Below are 17,015 nucleotides of genomic sequence, written 5' to 3'. Positions count from 1 at the left end.
ATTGAGAAATGCCCCTTTCTCTGGGGTAGTCTAATTTCTTTAGGCCTGCCACATTCTAAGTAACAATAGTGCATCTTTATCATTCTTTTATGTACTTTATCATTTTTCTATGCAAAATTAACATTTATAGAAAGCAGTTATAAAAGACTGAGTTCTTATTTTGTCATACCTATAGGACACATTCATCCTGCTTACATCCTTTCATAAGCCAATTTGTGCTTCAAACATTATGTCATATTTTGCAGATAACAATAAATTAATTCTTAAGTGTTTGGAGTCTGCTTACCAAGCCAACTCTACATCACCCCACTGCTGAAAACATATTTATGTTTTAACAGGAATTTTCATTTAAGTTGTGATCGTACTGTCCTTTAAAGGTGCAGCAATATATATAATCTTCAGGGTAACTGCATCTCTGTATCTATGCATCACTGCTCAAAGAAATTGATTAGTGCATTGAAGACAAAAATAAAAGTTATTTTCCTCAAATGTTGGTTTTAGTTCCTCTTATCTGAAAAAGGTGGTTGGGTTGGGGATTTACAAAAAGTAATTCCCCTTTTTACTCAAGCCTTAGTAATGAGAAAGGAGACATTAGAACATACTTAACCATCCTGTTACCCAACACCTGGGACTCAGGGGCTGGCACTGGAATGTATGGGGAAAATACACATCTCACCATTCAAGGTTGAGTCCATGCCTCTCTAACACCCCCACGGACAATCTGCACTTCACATACTTAAGCTTTACTCTACTCTATTTCAGTGAAAAATGGAGTTTAATTTTGTCTCAAAAACTCGCTTTCTCCCATATAGGGTGGAAAAAAGACTTAAGCTACATAGCTGGAAAACGTGGCTATTCAGAACTCTAGGGAGTTTCCCATCACTCAAAAGGTAAGGCACAAATCCATAGCACAGTTAATTAATTTAGCCTTCATATCAACTGTTCTGAACTACAAAGAAAGCTTACCCAGCTAGTTTCCAACAACCAAAGGATAAAAAGCAGGATGAAAAGGCTAAGAGATTTAGCAAACAAACTGCTGGCCATTTGGGAGTAATGTAAGGCTACCCAAAAAGCACCCCCTGATTCAAGTCAATTAAAAGGAACCAAACACTGACCTGCTGAAGAGAGAGAGAGCTTCAATATCCCACCTACCCAATAAAGGCCCAAAGAGTCCCAAAGCCCTGGAGGCCTCATGAATATTCTGAGAACTTAAATGCCTAAGAGAAGAGGGATGAGGGGAAGAGAGAGGTCTTTGCTTCTAAATAATACTGGCTCTCCTGGGGTTATGCACAGCCTTCCAGGATTTGCTTTTCAAGCTCTTTATTGAAATTGCTCAGGTCTTTAACTGATCTCCCGCGAGGACTCAAAAGCCTTAAGCTAATTACACTTGGCTGAGATATGCTTGATGAGATGGGAAAAACATAAAGCTTTTGAAAGGGTGAAAAATCTCTAACCATCTGCTGGTGGTGTTGCTAAAGAACAATAGGGGAGAAGAGAGAGGGCATCTGGCCAGAGTGGAAAGGTACAGGATTTCTTGAATTACTGGGTCAATGAGAGGATGACTGCTTGGAATGTCGGGAAAAGGCTAGCCCAACCAGCTTAGAGAGCTAAGCGACAACCACAGTGCTTAGTGAATAAGCAAGGCCAAAGACTGACACCCCAGAGAGGACAAACTTGGAGGAAGAAAGAGAGAATTAGGTCAGCTTGGTTGAGAACAGCATTTAATTAGAAATCACAGGTAGTTTATGGAAAGGGGAGAAAAGAATGTGAAGTTGGAATTCCATTTCAGAGCAACCTCTGTGCTTTTCTTTCTTTGCCTTTGGTCCTCTCAAAGGCAGGGGCAGATGGAGCCCTGGTGAAGTGTGTTCCCTCTGATGCCAGGGAGACAGTTGCTTCTGTTATACTTGGCAATCCAGGTGAACAGCCTGCGTTTAGCTTTCAAATCAATGCCCCAGGTGTTGATTCAATATGGCAAACAGCTTATGTGTATTGCTCTAAAAACCCTGTTCAGCTCCTATTTTTTTTCTTCTTTTTAAAAATAACTAATCCCCTCAAATTCAGCTGAGAAAATGTTAGATTTTGGAAGACAAACTGATATAAATCAGAGAGGGGACTGCTGAAATCTAAGTTTTATTTTTACTTGTACAGGGTAACTCCTGCAAAGCCGAACGAGTTATGTCTCATATTCTATTTCTATTCTCTTTTAAACCTGTGCAGAAAGAATGCCATTTTCTCTCTCATTACTCCTCTTTGTCTCTACATCTGAAAATGGGGGGATTCCCCTGCACCCCCTCCCCATTTTCCCTTTCCCTTTATTTCCTATTCACTGAAACCAGGAAAGAAAGTTGCTTTGGTAATAAATATGTTTTTGAATAAACAACTCAAATATATACGCTGGATGATCCTGGAGTGTCCCAGGGCAGTGAATAAACAGAGCCCTTAGTTTGCACTCTCTTCACTAAGTTATCACGGTTTTTAACAAGTGTGTTCCCTTTATCAAGTCACCTGCCACAGAGGGAGGGATAGACTGTGTATGCCCTTGATCACAAGGTGGAAACCTGTAGTGAGAGAGGGTTGGAAGCCACTGATCTCTTGCACAGTGTAGACTCAGCTCAGTAACAAGTCCATCTCCATCCTTATCCTGTGGTAAGGTACCCATGTGCCCAAATGTCCAGCACCCACTTGCAGGTACTAATAGTTCACAGCTATGCTAAAAGGAGAATCTCCTTTTGCAGTGCCTAATGTGAGTCAGCTGGTTTGGATAATGCATGAGGGCTTTGCTAATGTTTCTCCAGATGTAGTCCCTGGACCAGCAGCAGCATCTAGGAACTTGTTAAAATGTAAAACTCTTGACTGACACTGCCTCTAGGACTAACAAATCAGAAACTTGAGGGATAGGGACCAGCAATCTATGCTCAAACAAGGCCTCAGGCAATTTGGAAAACCTGGTGGAGCTTGTGTTACTGGCAGAGAAGGGGTATTAGGCAGCCTATTGCCAGGAAGGTCTGACTAAGAGTCAAAGTTCTTTTTGTATTTTCTAATATTTTCACTAGCTTGTGTCTAAGATATATGAATGTAAACTTCTTAGTATGACACAAGAAATGCATGAAAAACACACACACACACACACACACACATGGGCCAAGCTTCAAGGAAGTCTTAATAGTCTAAATAAGAAACCAAACCAGGGCTGGGGGTGCAGCTCAGTGACAGAGTGCTTGCCTAGCATGTGTGAGGCACTGGGTTTGATTCTTAGTACCACATATAAATAAATAAAAAGTAATAAAGGTCCATAATCAACTAAAAAAATATTTTTTTAAAAAAGAAACCAAACTATAGCAATTATTATATAAGGGATTTACTTGGGGTAGAACTCAGGAATTTGCATTTCTAGCTAAGTTCCTAGATGATACTGATGCTGTTGGTCCAAGTAACACATTTAGAAAGCTACGGCTTAGATAAATTTGTTTTCACTACTATATACTTTAACTCCTCCTTAACAGTATTTGTCTATATATATATACAATATATTATACAGTGTGTGTGTGTGTGTGTGTGTGTATGTGTGTATTTTAATCTATTTGTGTTCAGCTCCAACCCCAGTGCCCTGTACACATACATGCTGGGTAGTTGTTTGTTTGTGTGTGTGTGTGTGTATGTGTGTGTGTGTGTGAGAGAGAGAGAGAGAGAGAGAGAGAGAGAGAGAGAGAGAGAGAGAAAGAGAGAATTTTGTTGAAAATGAAACTGAGGTGGCTGAGAAGAAGGTAACTCTTCCACCTCTTTTGTCAGTCATCTTTGCTTTGTTCAGATACCTCATCACCAACCAAGATAAGGTAGGGAGAAAAGTCTAAGAAGGAATGCTTTGAATTTAGGTGCAAAATACTAGGAGTGGTGGTGTTGTTCCAAACATGGTCAACAACAGTAGCTTCGCCATCAGCCTGGCACTTTTTAGAACATATTCCCAAACCCACCAAAACCAACTGTATCTCTGGGGATGGCACACAGGAATCTGTATTTTAAACACTAAACTCTTGTGCAGACTTATGTTTGAAAACATTGTACCGTTTGTGGTTAGTTTAGCCATAACGACTAGAAAGCTCTTAGGATCAACATCCCTACTCCCATTTTGTGATATTACAGTCAGGGAGAGCCAAATTTGGAAAGTTTGCTAGGTATAAATTTATATCTTCTCCATTTTCAAAAGTATTGGTTTGATGTTTTATTATTTGTTCCAGACCAGAAAATCGAAACCAGTTTTCTTTCCATCTTTCTCCTGCTCTCCTTTCTTCCTATCATTTAATTTCTCCTCCCTTTCTTTATTTCCATAATAACTTTTCTATTCTTCTCACCTCCTAGATGTATAAGAATTCGAACAGCTTTTACTATGGTCACAGTAAATAAGTTTAACTGGAGCTAAATTCTAATTGTGTAACCAAAAGAGAGTGACATTACAAAGGGATATCACAGCAAAAACATTGACTAATTTAGGATGCATTCTAGAAAGGCTGATTTTATAGTAATTCCCAAGTAAAACGTAGAAAGATTGGGGTCTCTTCCCCCGTCCCCCTCAGGAACCTATTGAAACAAGTCTGGATTTTTATCCAGGAGAAACCACAGGGAGAGGTAATTAATATATGTTTCTTTTTGCTGCTGTAAATTAACATAGATTTAGTGGCTTAACATAACACAAACTTATCTTTCAGTTTTAGAGGCCAGAAGTCTGAAATGGGTCTTGGTGGGCACAAATCTAGATGTTGGCTGAGCTGCCTTTCATCTTGATACTCTAGAGAAGAATCCATTTCCTTACTTGTTCCAGTATCTAGAAGCCACCTGGATTCCTTGTCGCATGGCTCCAATCTTCCAACTTCAAAGCTAGCAGCATAGCATTTTCAAATATCAATCTCTCTCTCCCTCTGCTTCCATCAATACTCCTCCTTCCCTGTCTGACCTTCCTGCTTTTCTTTCCTCTCTCTCTTACAGATACACGTGTGATTACATTGGGCACACCTGGACACTTCAGAGTTCTCTCAAGAGCCCTAATTTAATCATATCTGCAAACACAACATGTACTATATTCACAGGTTCCAAGAATTAGGATGTTAATACCTTTGGAGAATTATTATTTGGCCTACTTTAGATAATTAGAAAACAATGGTAAACTTCAATCCCATATTTGATGTCTGGACTGAAATTTTTATTTATCATTTATGATAAAATAATAAGATATCTTCTTGATATCTTCCTGTGTTGTCAGAGGTAACTGAAGGTTTACTTATTGATTATCTCTTAAAGGGTTTGGTGATATAAAATATACATATTCATATGCTCAAGAGACACAAATTTTATATTATATATTCAGTCTAGTTTTTATCCTGATAAAAATTAGATTTCATGCAAGTTATATTTTCTGATTGCATAAAGTTTTCTATAATATTTTATAATGGGAAAGACAAGACTAAGGTAACACAATGAAAAATATTGACTATATTAATTTTTTAAAAATACTCTTACCTCAATATTATAGGTTCTAACTTAATATATTATGAACAAAGTAAATCATAATCCTGAATATTTATGTGCTATGATTATAAGTGTATGAAACATGAAGAACAGGTGAAGTGAATTTCTACTAATATTTAAGGAACTAAATATGATAATTCAGAAAAAAACATTCTCCTTTGATATGTCTTTAAAAAGACCTATCTATGAGGCCTTGGGTTCAACTCCCAGCATTGTCAAATAAAAGGGGCAGAGGTTGAAACATCTGTTTTCCCCCCTTTCTTTCCTATTTCTCTGCAGTTTTTAAAAAATAGTTTCAATTAAAACCAAGGCAAATACTCTATGATAATATCTCTGAGAAATGAACTGAAGTGCTTTTAATATTAAAAGTGTAAGTTCTAACAATAAGATATTTATGGGTTAGAAACATGACTGATAGATCTCAGAATTTCCCTTGAAGATTAACAATGAAATAAAGCAATCACATATAATCAACCCAGACCTTTTGCTATTGTTAAAATGCTTACATTCCTCTTTCCTTTTTTTTAGATCATTGCAGCAGATGTCATAAAATAAATGTAGTGAAACATTCGAGCAGCAAGTTCCTTAATTGTTTCCATCTTGATTATAAAAACAAATTGAAAGGTAAATCCTCACAGTGAAATAAATGAAAAAAATAATTAACATTCAAAGTACTCCCTATACCACCTGCTCTTTACATACTGTGCTGAAATGAAGGCACCTGATGTATAAAGAGTAATGAAAAGAAATTGAGTTTCCTTCTAGAGCAGAGAGAAAAGGAGCATTTATACTTGAAATCCAAATCAGAATGCGTTATACCTTTGCTATACATAATAAGTACTTTGGAAGGTCTTGCATCTGATGAGTCAAGTGAAATGGTCAAACCTAAATCCACATGCAATAAATATCTCAGCCAAAACATATGACCTAACAGTATTTTTTTTTTTGGTACTAGGGTTTGAATTCAGGAGCACTCAACCACTGAGCCACATCCCCAGTCCTATTTTGTATTTTATCTAGAGACAGGGCCTCACTGAGTTGCTTATTGCCTTGCCATTGCTGAGGCTAGCTTTGAACTTGTGATCCTCCTGTCTCAGCCTCCCAAAGCTGCTGGGATTACAGGCATGTGCCACCATGCCCAGCTGATATAATAGTTTTGTGGCTATTTATTTACTTTAAATAAAGTAGTTTTATTTTATTTAAATAAATGTTGAGCTTCTACTCGAGCCAATATCTGCATTTAAGGTTATTTTTTTTTCAAACTATATACATGTACAATATTTTGGTCTTTACAAAAATGTACAAATAAACATATTTATACATCCATATTATTTCAATCTCTACCTTCCTACCCCACTTATGTTATAGATTAGAAGTACCTTTATTAATTATGTCCCTTAAATGGTCTTTCACTACAAATAGTTATTATTATGATCTCTAGTTTGTAATAAAATGTAAGTCTCACTTGTAGTATGCTTAAAAAAAAAAAAAAAGCCAAGATCAGATAACTGGGAAGTAGATGGAATTAACTCCCTTTTATGTAGAGTGGCCAAAGAAAAGAAAATGTGTTCAAAGAAAACTTAAAACTTTATTTTTAAGAGAAAAAGAGCCAAGTGAAATTAGACTGGCAAGATGATAAAGCCTAGTCAAAGTAAGAGAGCAAGCTTCTGAGTTGTAGGGGTTTCCTGATTCTACTTATGGCCCGGAAAGTTTGAGACCCAAGACAGGTTGCTTTGGAACCCTTTTCACAGAGGCTGACATTAGAGGAAGATATTTTCTTCCAATCTTTCAGTTTAGGGAGCTCTGCAAACTGAGTGTGCCTACAGAAGGGCATAATGTTGTAGAATAAATCTGTCTTTCAAGGGAAACATCTCAAGTTCATGCATATGTGTCTGTGTGTGTTGCTAAAGACTTCAAAATTTGGGAGCTCTTGAATCAAAATGAGGGAGTTTAGATTCAGGGGAATCTGGGCTACATTCGATGTTATAAATAGGGGCTCAGCAACATTTTTCTGTAAAGATACAGGTAGTAAATGTTTTAGGCTTTGCATGTTCTCATAAAACTTAATTTATGGGCCCTGAAATTTGAATTTCATGTAATTACATATGAGTCCTCCTATACCAAAGGCCAGGAAAGTGCAGTAAATGTAATGTTTTATGGTCCTTACTGACTAGAGTCTGTGATTTAACATGAAAAACACAAGAATTGATGATGAAACCATATGACTGTCATTGAGCTGCCAGCAAGACTCCAGGTCCACAATCCTTGGGATACAGGAAGTCCTTGCATGGTCCCACCCCAGCTTTGGGCTCCTATGTACTTCTGCTTTGAGAACACCACTCTGGCTTCTGTTGACAGCTTGAGTTGTCAAAAGAGAGCAAGGGTGGCTATATGTTAGCAAAATGACTTTAAAAAATAGTCATGCAACAAAAGGAGGTCATTATATAATTGTAAAGGGATCAATTAATCAAAAAGATATAACAATGGTAAATTTTTAATTGTCTTGTATGATATTTACCAGTTCTGTACCAAACATCAGAGCATCTAAATATGTAAAAATAAGTACTAACAGAACTGAAAGGTAAAACAAACAATATGCTAACAATAGAGAACATTAATACCCCACTGTCAACGATGGCGATGGCTAGAACATTCAGAAAGAAAGTCAATGGGGAGATTGTGGGTTTGAACAAACACTGTGGACCAAGTTGATGTGACTGACATACAGAACATTTCATCCCATAGCAGTGGAGTGCACATTCTCCTCATACCTTTTCTGATCATAATGCTATGAAACTAGAAATCAATAATGGGAAGACTTTTGGAAAATTCACAAAATAAGTGGAAATTAAACAAATGCCCCTGGGCAACCAAATAGGTCAAAGAAAAAGATTAAAAAAAAGAAATAAAAAAATCTTGAGTCACAAACACAAAACTCATAACATATCAAAACTCACAGGATATAGCAAAGGTGGTATAAAGAGGGAAATGTAAGGTCATAAAGACCTACATTCTGAAAACAAAAAAGAGAGAGATATTAAACAACTTAACTATACCTCAAGGAACTAGAAAAGAAGAACAAACCAATTTCAATGGTAGAAAAAAAAGAAATAAAGATTGGAGGAGAGATCATTAATCTCTAATGAAATATAAAGAGAATAGAGAAACAATAGAAAAGAACAACAAAAATAAAAATTCTTTTTTAAAGAAAAAAACACACAAGGAATTTATTCAACTAAATAGCAGTGAAATAAATTATCTGGTTTAAAAGTGGGCAAGGAATCTGAAATGACATTCCTCCAAAGGAGACATACAAATAGCCCAGAAGTACATGATGAAGTATTCAATATCACCAATCATCAAGTCAAATCCACATTGAGATATGACATTACAGTTATTATGAATAGCTATTATCAAGATGACATGAGCTAACAAGTATTAATGTGAAGAGAAGGGACTCTTTATACAGTGTAAGTAGGAAAGTAAATTAGTACAACCATTATGGAAAACAGCATGGAGTTTCCTTAAAAAAATTAAAACTAGTTACCCTATGATCCAGCAATCCCACTTCTGGGCATGTACAAATAAACATATTTACAGATCCATATTACTCCAATCTCTACCTGCCTAGTCCACTTATGCTATAGATTAGAAGTGCATTTGTCAGTTCTGTTCCTTAAATGGTCTTTCACTACAAATAGTTATTATTAGGATCTCTAGTTTGCAATAAAATGTAAGTCTCACTTGTAGTGTACAAATAAACATATTTACACATCCATGTGTAGCTCAACAGCTGCACTTCATGTTCACTGCAGCATCATTCATAATAGCCAAGACATGGAAACAATCCACATGTCTATCAGTGGATGAATAAATGGAGAAGATATAATATATAATAGAACATTATAGAACACACAAATACAGCATGTCATTAAGCTATAACAAAGAAGGAAATCCTGCTATTTGGGACAAGATGGATACATCTTGAGGGTATATTGCTGAGTGAAATAAGGCAAACAGAGGAAGACAAATAGTATAATTTCATGAGTTCAATCTAAAAATTTCAAAGTCATAGAGACAGTAGAATGATGGTTCTACTTCAATTACTGAGATTTTTAAAAAAGTCTTAATTCATAAACAACGGTCCATCTTACAATTGATGCATCATAGAAGTGCATCTACATCTCCAATATGTGTATAGTATAACAGTGTGTGGTATGTGTATGGGTACAGCAAAGTGTATATAGCATAGCTTACAGTATATATAGGATAGCAGTTACTTGCACAAAATGATAGAAAGCAAGTAAGCTATAATCTCAGGTATAATTGATGTCTCCTACCCTACCCCAATATTATCTTAGTATTTTAACATAGCCTGTTAAATGTGTCAAATAGTTAACAATGAATACAGTGAGATGGGTAAAAGGGTAAAAACGTCAATTTTACCTTCAGTGTACTGTTAAGAAAAATTGTCTAAGATTTGACAATGGAAAAAAGACATCCCTGGGTGTCATTTCAATGGAATGCTGGGTATTGTCCATCTTTCTATCTGGAATCATCTGATTCTACAAGAGTATATTATTCCTTTCTATTCACTAGACTGTCTCACACATCTATAGAGGTAGAAGTTAACTTGCAGAAAACTTGTGATAAAGAAAATGAGATTTGTTCAGAACAATGAAGATGAATTTTGTCTGGTGGAAAGAAAGGATACATTTTATTGTCATAAGTGATAAAAGTCAGTTATGTAAATTTTGGTGCTCCTGAATTGTGAGTGTTTGAATGGATATATTCAGAATTCCTAATTGACTATGTACTGGGTATATATCCATATATTCAGAATTCCTAATTAAATATGTACTAGGTATATATCCATAATCCATGTGTATATCCACAAGTAAATAGTTAATTTTATATATATATATATATATATATATATATATATATATATATGGGTTACATATATACATATGTCAAATATTATTTTGAATTGATTTTAATATCTTCCTGGTTTCCTCACTAATGAATGATTTAAATAAAATCTTTTACATATATTTGTTTTATATTTGTATGGCAGTCATGATTTTATCTCTCTGAAAATTACAATTTAGCATTTTATAATGTCAGAGGGACTAAACTAAATATAATGAACAAGTCACCAAATATTAATAGTGATACTGACTACTTTAGAGGAAGTTAATTTTAAATTCTAGGATGTGAAATGTAGTATATATAAAACAAAATTATGTTTGGATGTAAATAAACGTTATTCTTTTCATTAGTTTCGATAAGAATTCAGGTAATTTGTGGACAGAGTTGCAGAATTTTAGTGTTTCAGAGAGGGAAAAAGATGTTCAGCATTTGAAGTCAGAATTCCACATTAAGGGAATTTTGGCTTTTGTAAATTACTTTGATAAGCCACATGATTGTAAAAATCATATACTTCAAGACATGACCAGACTGATCTAGACATGAGATGAAGTTTAACTGGAAATGAAACTGAGGATGGGGAGGTTAGAGAGGGGAGGAAATCAAATAAGAGAAGATTCAGGATGTAGCTAGATACTAGAGTTATTAGAAGAGATAATCTCTGAAAAGTCTCCAGATGGGGATGGACTAATAATCACAACCGTTGATTTTAACATTCACTTAAGTTCACACACATCTTTGAGTGTGTGGTACTTCCGGAGGGATGTGAGGTGTCCAAGTGGGTGGGATTATCTGAGTTGGAGGCAAAATGAGGACTAGAGACTCTTACGAAATGCAAAGGCCCAAAGTGGGAAGTCACCAGAGGCTGGAACCTGGAGCTCAGGATTGGAAGAAACGGTCCTCATGCCACAGAATTCTCAGGATATCAAAGGGGACTGTTGATTCCTTCTAACAAGTAAGATGGAGATTCAGGGCAATATCTTTTCTTGATCTTAAAAGATGCTCAGAGCAAGCTGGAGGATTTGGACAAATTCAAGGGGGCTGAATAACTTTCTTGTGAGGTAGCTACAAGTGAACTTTATTCATGCAGTCTAAATTTATATATGCTTATACATATATATGTATATAATATACTTCTTATGTGAATCAGCATTATTATAGCAGTGAATAGACTTTGCATTCTTCTGTTAATTTATAGGTCAGTTACATATTTGTTTGAGGGTGAAACAGAAAGAAGATTAATATTCCCAAAATAAATTTATCCAGGCACTATGGCACATGCCTATAATCCCAGATAACTGGAGGCTGACACAAGATTGCAAGTTCAAGTACAGCCTGGGCAATTCAGTGAGACACTGTCTCAAAATTAAGAAAAAAAAAAAAAGAAGGCAGGGGTTGGGCACGCGGCTAAGGATGTAACTCAATAGTAGAGTGCTCCTGAGTTCAATCCAGAACCCCTAGTGCTACTACAATAAATAAATAAATAAATAAATCTAAAAATCATGTTGAAATAATTTAAACATTGTATCTATACTTAGTTCTTACTTTATACAGTGTAATTTGAGTAAATTGGTTCTATATCTACTTATATTACATACATATAAGATATGTAGAAAATTTAAACATTTTAGCTTAAAATTTAGTAATTTTTATGTTCAGTGTATTTAACCAATACAGGGAATTTCATTAAACACTTTTAAATATTCATAAAGCACAAACAGGGCCCAGCCTTTTTGATTTAACTTACACCTTAAAACAAATCTTTGTTGACAAATTCCAGCTACAAAATATGATTAGGAAAGAAGGCCAGAAAAAAATCATTTGAAAAGGAAACTGCCCTGGGAAACTAAATAATAGTGCTGCTAATGTGAAAAATGCAGTATTACTAAAATTGATTTCCTTTAGAAAGATGGGTGATACTAAGATTTTCTGAAGATGGAAAGTTCTGGTAAGTTAATTTATTACTCAAGATGCAAGATGGTGATGGAAATCAAGCCCAGTTCTGAGCAGAGTTTATTATTCAAATTTGTACAATGTTTTGCATGAATCGAACATATGGCTAAACACTATGATTCTCTGTAGCAGTGAACACAGGCTATATATGAAAGCCCAAATATTATTGATCCTATATATGGCTATGTTGTTGCACAGAGGCTGCTTTTCAAAGCTTTGTCAGCGATGTAGGAATCCCATCAATAATGGAAAACACCTAGGACTGTACAGTGGTGCTTTGTAGACAAGATACATTCTCTAACAGATTTGATTGGTAAGAGAAGAGGAAGAGGATCATGTACCATGAATTCACGGAAAAATGAAACAGTAGCCAGAGGAGTTATGAGGAAAGATGTCTCCCATGTGAACTAAAGAAGATGATGATGGAAATCTAGTCTGGTTCCAGGTTTTGTGTGTAAACCTAATTTAAGCTCAAAGGCATGTCCCCCTTTAAGTACCTTCATTGGATAAATAGCAAACTAATGATGAGTAAATAATTCCTATATAAAATATAGTTATAAAAAATAAACTATGGTTAATCTGGTTACCTTTTTGCCTGGTCTAAGGGACCTCTGCACTTTATAGAATAACATAAATAAAACTGGAAAAAAAACAAGACTTCAGCTCTTAGTGTATTAATAACCCTTGGCTTCCATGTCATCATTTTTGTTTCATGAAGAATGTGACTCTTCAGAATTGCCATTTTGAGCAAACTTAACAAAATTGGAGAATATCATAACTGCCTGGTTTATGCCTCTCATAACTACACTAAATACATGGATTCTTAGAGGTTAAAGAATTGCCAGCAATCACACAACCAGGGATAAAAGCCATGGCTCTTTGTCCCATGGTCATGCTGGTAAATTGCCAAAACATAAGCCTAATGACACGATAATATACTTGTCATTGGCTTGCACTTAACTTTTTGCTTATATGCCTGTCTAGATCCATCTATTGCCAAGAAAACCTTAGATCATAATATATCTTAAACCTCCGTCAACATTTTGGTCAGCCTTAGGTAAACAGATAAAATACTGTCATTCTGTATTATGCTTACTGATATACAAAAAATAATTGGGAATGAATATGTGCATTACATGTAACAGGTGGAGTAAAAGCCCCAAATTCCCAATAAATGAAAATTTTGCTGTATAATAATAATGCAATGTCGGTACAGTTGAGATTCCATGTCAAAAATTTCTAAATTCAACTAGAAATAAAAATCTCATGAAAAACATTTGAATGCTAACTATATATATAGATCTTATACTACAATATGAGACTCCTTTTAGAGAAGATCTCCCGAAATTCTTTCCTATTTGGTTATTAACCTAAAAGATGTTATTCTACTGGATTTATATGTATTGCAGATCCTGCTGGGAAGCATAAAACTGGACTCATTTAGGAAGAGGCGATGTGGCTCTATGAGAAAAGCTACCATATGTGAAACTTCGCTTTATGCCAGTTGAAATTTTTGTATTTTAGGTCTCCCAGGGACATGTCCATTATGCTATTGTGTAATTTTATCAGCGTGAACTTCTGCTGAATATTTTTCCTTCTTTTTAAAATCCATATTTTGGTAGAGCTAACTTCAAAACTTAATGTTGCAACATCTGTGCTCCTACACCTGGGAGCCATAGAAGATGTGTCCTGAAGATTATCTACATTTTCTAATCTTATAAAATGCTGCAAAATCAGAGAAAGAAGTTACACATTTTTCCTGGTATGGAATTTTTTTTTAAAGAAACCACTTTCTTTCTCCTTAGAAAGATTCTCATATTAAAGGAGAACCAATAGTTTTAGAGCTATAAAAATATTTCTACAAATGTAATAGAATACTCATTTTTTTGTTCATAGATAATTCTTAATACATTTGTGCAACTTTCCATTAGGAGACTACTTTGCAAATATACACAGAACCTGGGGCTATATCCTCAAAATGTTTTTGAAAAAGACTTTATATGAGTCAAAAGAAAGCAAAATAAATTTGATTTCTTTGAATTTATTTACTATGCTTCTTTTGCAAATTCACTAATAGCTCAATGACATCATTGCAAATAGAAATTATGGTTTTATTATCATTTCTTAAACAGAAGAGATTGAGATCTTGACAAGGAGAAATTTATAAATGAAAAAATTGCCTCAAACTTCACCTTCCATTATTTGCTCTATCTGTATTAAATAAAATAGGTAATAATGTAGGTTTATAGCCATATCAAAACTTCCTTCATAAGATGGTACTGTCAATCAAAAGTGAAGGACCATTTGTTGCTGAAGGATGATGTAGACTATGTGAAGTTTTTATGGATTCAAAATACTTAAGAACAATGAATGAATAAACTTGGGAAATTTGCATGTAGATTCTTTTGACTTTGTCATCGTTCTATCAAATTATGTTAAATAATAAATACTATGGAATGCTTCCTCTGTGCCAGGTATTGTTATAACTGTTTTACATGTTACTATTTGAAATGTCATCACAATAATATGTGACAGCTGCTTTTGTCATCACCATCTCACAGATGAGGAACTTGAAAGAAATTAAGTGAAATAACTGACTTAAGGTCGCCTCACTTGTCATTGGTAGAAGAACTACTATAGGGCACCATGAATCTACTCTGTCCTCATTTCCTTTGGGTACTGCTATGGTTTGGATATGCTTTGAATATCCCATGTGGCTTCCTATACAGACATTTAATCTCCATTGTGAGGCATTAAATGGGTGGAAGTTTAATTGGACCATGGAGTTTAGATGTGAGGACCTTGGGAAGTGATTAAGATCATATAAGGTTGTTAGGGTTGAGCCCTCATAATCGAATCCTGTAGCTCTATTCAAAATACACACACATATACCTGCATGCTCTCTGTCTCTTGCCATGTGATGTCCTGTGCCACCCCAAAGCTCTACGAGCAAGAAGGCCATGACTAGATGGGGGCCCCTGATGTTGTACCTCTAGAAACACCCAACAAGATAAACCTCTTTTCTTTATAACTTAACCAGTCTGTGGTATATTATTAGTAGCAGAAAAGGGAACAAGGCAAGTACTTTTCTTAAATACAACAAAATAACTCTCAATTCTTACTTTGATGCAAAGTATAAGATGACAGAGGTGATACATTTAAGGTTATTTCAATTTGAAATAATTGAAGTTGCAGAAATATTCAAAGCTGGGCCAAGATAAATATGATAAAGACAGAAAAGGAAAACATGGTTAACATAAGCCAACTGGTATTGCTCTTTTAGAGTAAAAAGTCACATTTTGATAAAGAAATTCAAGTTTAAGGTCACTACAAACACGTAGCAGATTTTGACCTGCCATTCCACCATATACAGAAGAGGACTGGCATACCTATAAGGAGGAGAGGAAAAGCAGGTATTTAACTTTTCAGTAATTGGAGAAATGTTCCCTGCTAGGGAACTGTAAATGTGAGCTTTTCCATTTACAGGTCAAGATAAAAGGAGGAAAATGTACCCATTGTTTGATGTTCTTTAACTCATTTGCATTTCTTCAGGCACAATATACAAAGCAAATAATTTCTGCAATGAAAAGTTAAGTAAATGGGCACACATTGTGTGTTTTCATTTTAGGATTAGAATCAAAGGAAACTATATATCATGTACCTGAATCTGAGTAAAGGTTGCATCAAATTTCTTTCATCATTGTCAGACATAAATACTTCAAATGTACCATTCACTTGGCCTGCCAGGAACATGGTGGCATAAGGCTGCACTAGGATTTGCAATAGAGAAAACGTTCATAGAGATATAGATGTGGAAGAATATTGTGATACAAATACAGTGAAAAATTTTTGAAAAGTGTCACAATTACTAAGTTAGTTTAGCAATTAAACTGTATCAATGCCCCTGCCAAGAATTGTTCATAATTTGGAAGCTGTAGTTGCTATTGACCTGATTTTACAATTGAGATCATGTCTGTGTTTTAATTTGGAAGCAAAATTGATCACACTGTTCTATAAACAAGGTCTATCAAGTTATCACCTTGCAACTGCTTTCCAAATACATATTTAAGAACAGTATGATTTATGAGATAGTGCACCAGACAAATTATTTCATGAGTTCTTTTTAAAGAGATTGCTTTATTCTTAAAAAATTGCATTCTTCAAGTTCCTAAATAAATACAAAACTTTTTGATAATAGTTTTTAAAAGGATTTTTATAAAAGATTTCTATCTTCACTCTAATATATTGGCTTATTGCCCTAAATATTACTTTAATATTTTCAAATTGTTCATTCCTCATTAATCCTTAGAAATCATTATAACCTCACTCATTTTTAAAAACAGTATTCAATATTATTGTATCCCAAGATTATCAGGAGAAGCTTGCAAATTGGAAGGTTCATGTGATGATGAGTGTATTTTACATAAATTGCTTCTTTAATCACTACCATGCAAAGGAAGACAGAATGAAATCAATACAAAAGGTTAATTTATTTTTTTAAAGCCATCAGATTTTCTAGGAATTTTCCCGGTAGTGTGTAATTTTGATTTCTTACAGATCTTCTCAATACTAGAGTTTTAAAAACTTAACTTGAACCTCAATGAATAACAAAA

At 34.8% G+C, this 17,015-nt stretch overlaps 1 protein-coding gene across 5 annotated transcripts in view; it reads right to left on the bottom strand.

Moving 5' to 3' along the window:
* Positions 1–17,015, bottom strand: part of Macrod2 (mono-ADP ribosylhydrolase 2) — a 2,042,921-nt gene that overhangs the window by 68,638 nt on the left and 1,957,268 nt on the right. The gene's annotated exons all lie outside the window — the stretch shown is intronic.

Source organism: Marmota monax, unplaced genomic scaffold (assembly GCF_021218885.2).
Source record: "Marmota monax isolate L192 unplaced genomic scaffold, Marmota_monax_Labrador192_F-V1.1 WCK01_AAM20220418_F8-fsc00005, whole genome shotgun sequence".
Lineage (NCBI taxonomy): Eukaryota > Metazoa > Chordata > Mammalia > Rodentia > Sciuridae > Marmota > Marmota monax.
Note: the sequence above shows the minus strand (reverse complement) of the source record. Positions and strands in the feature narration are given on the sequence as shown.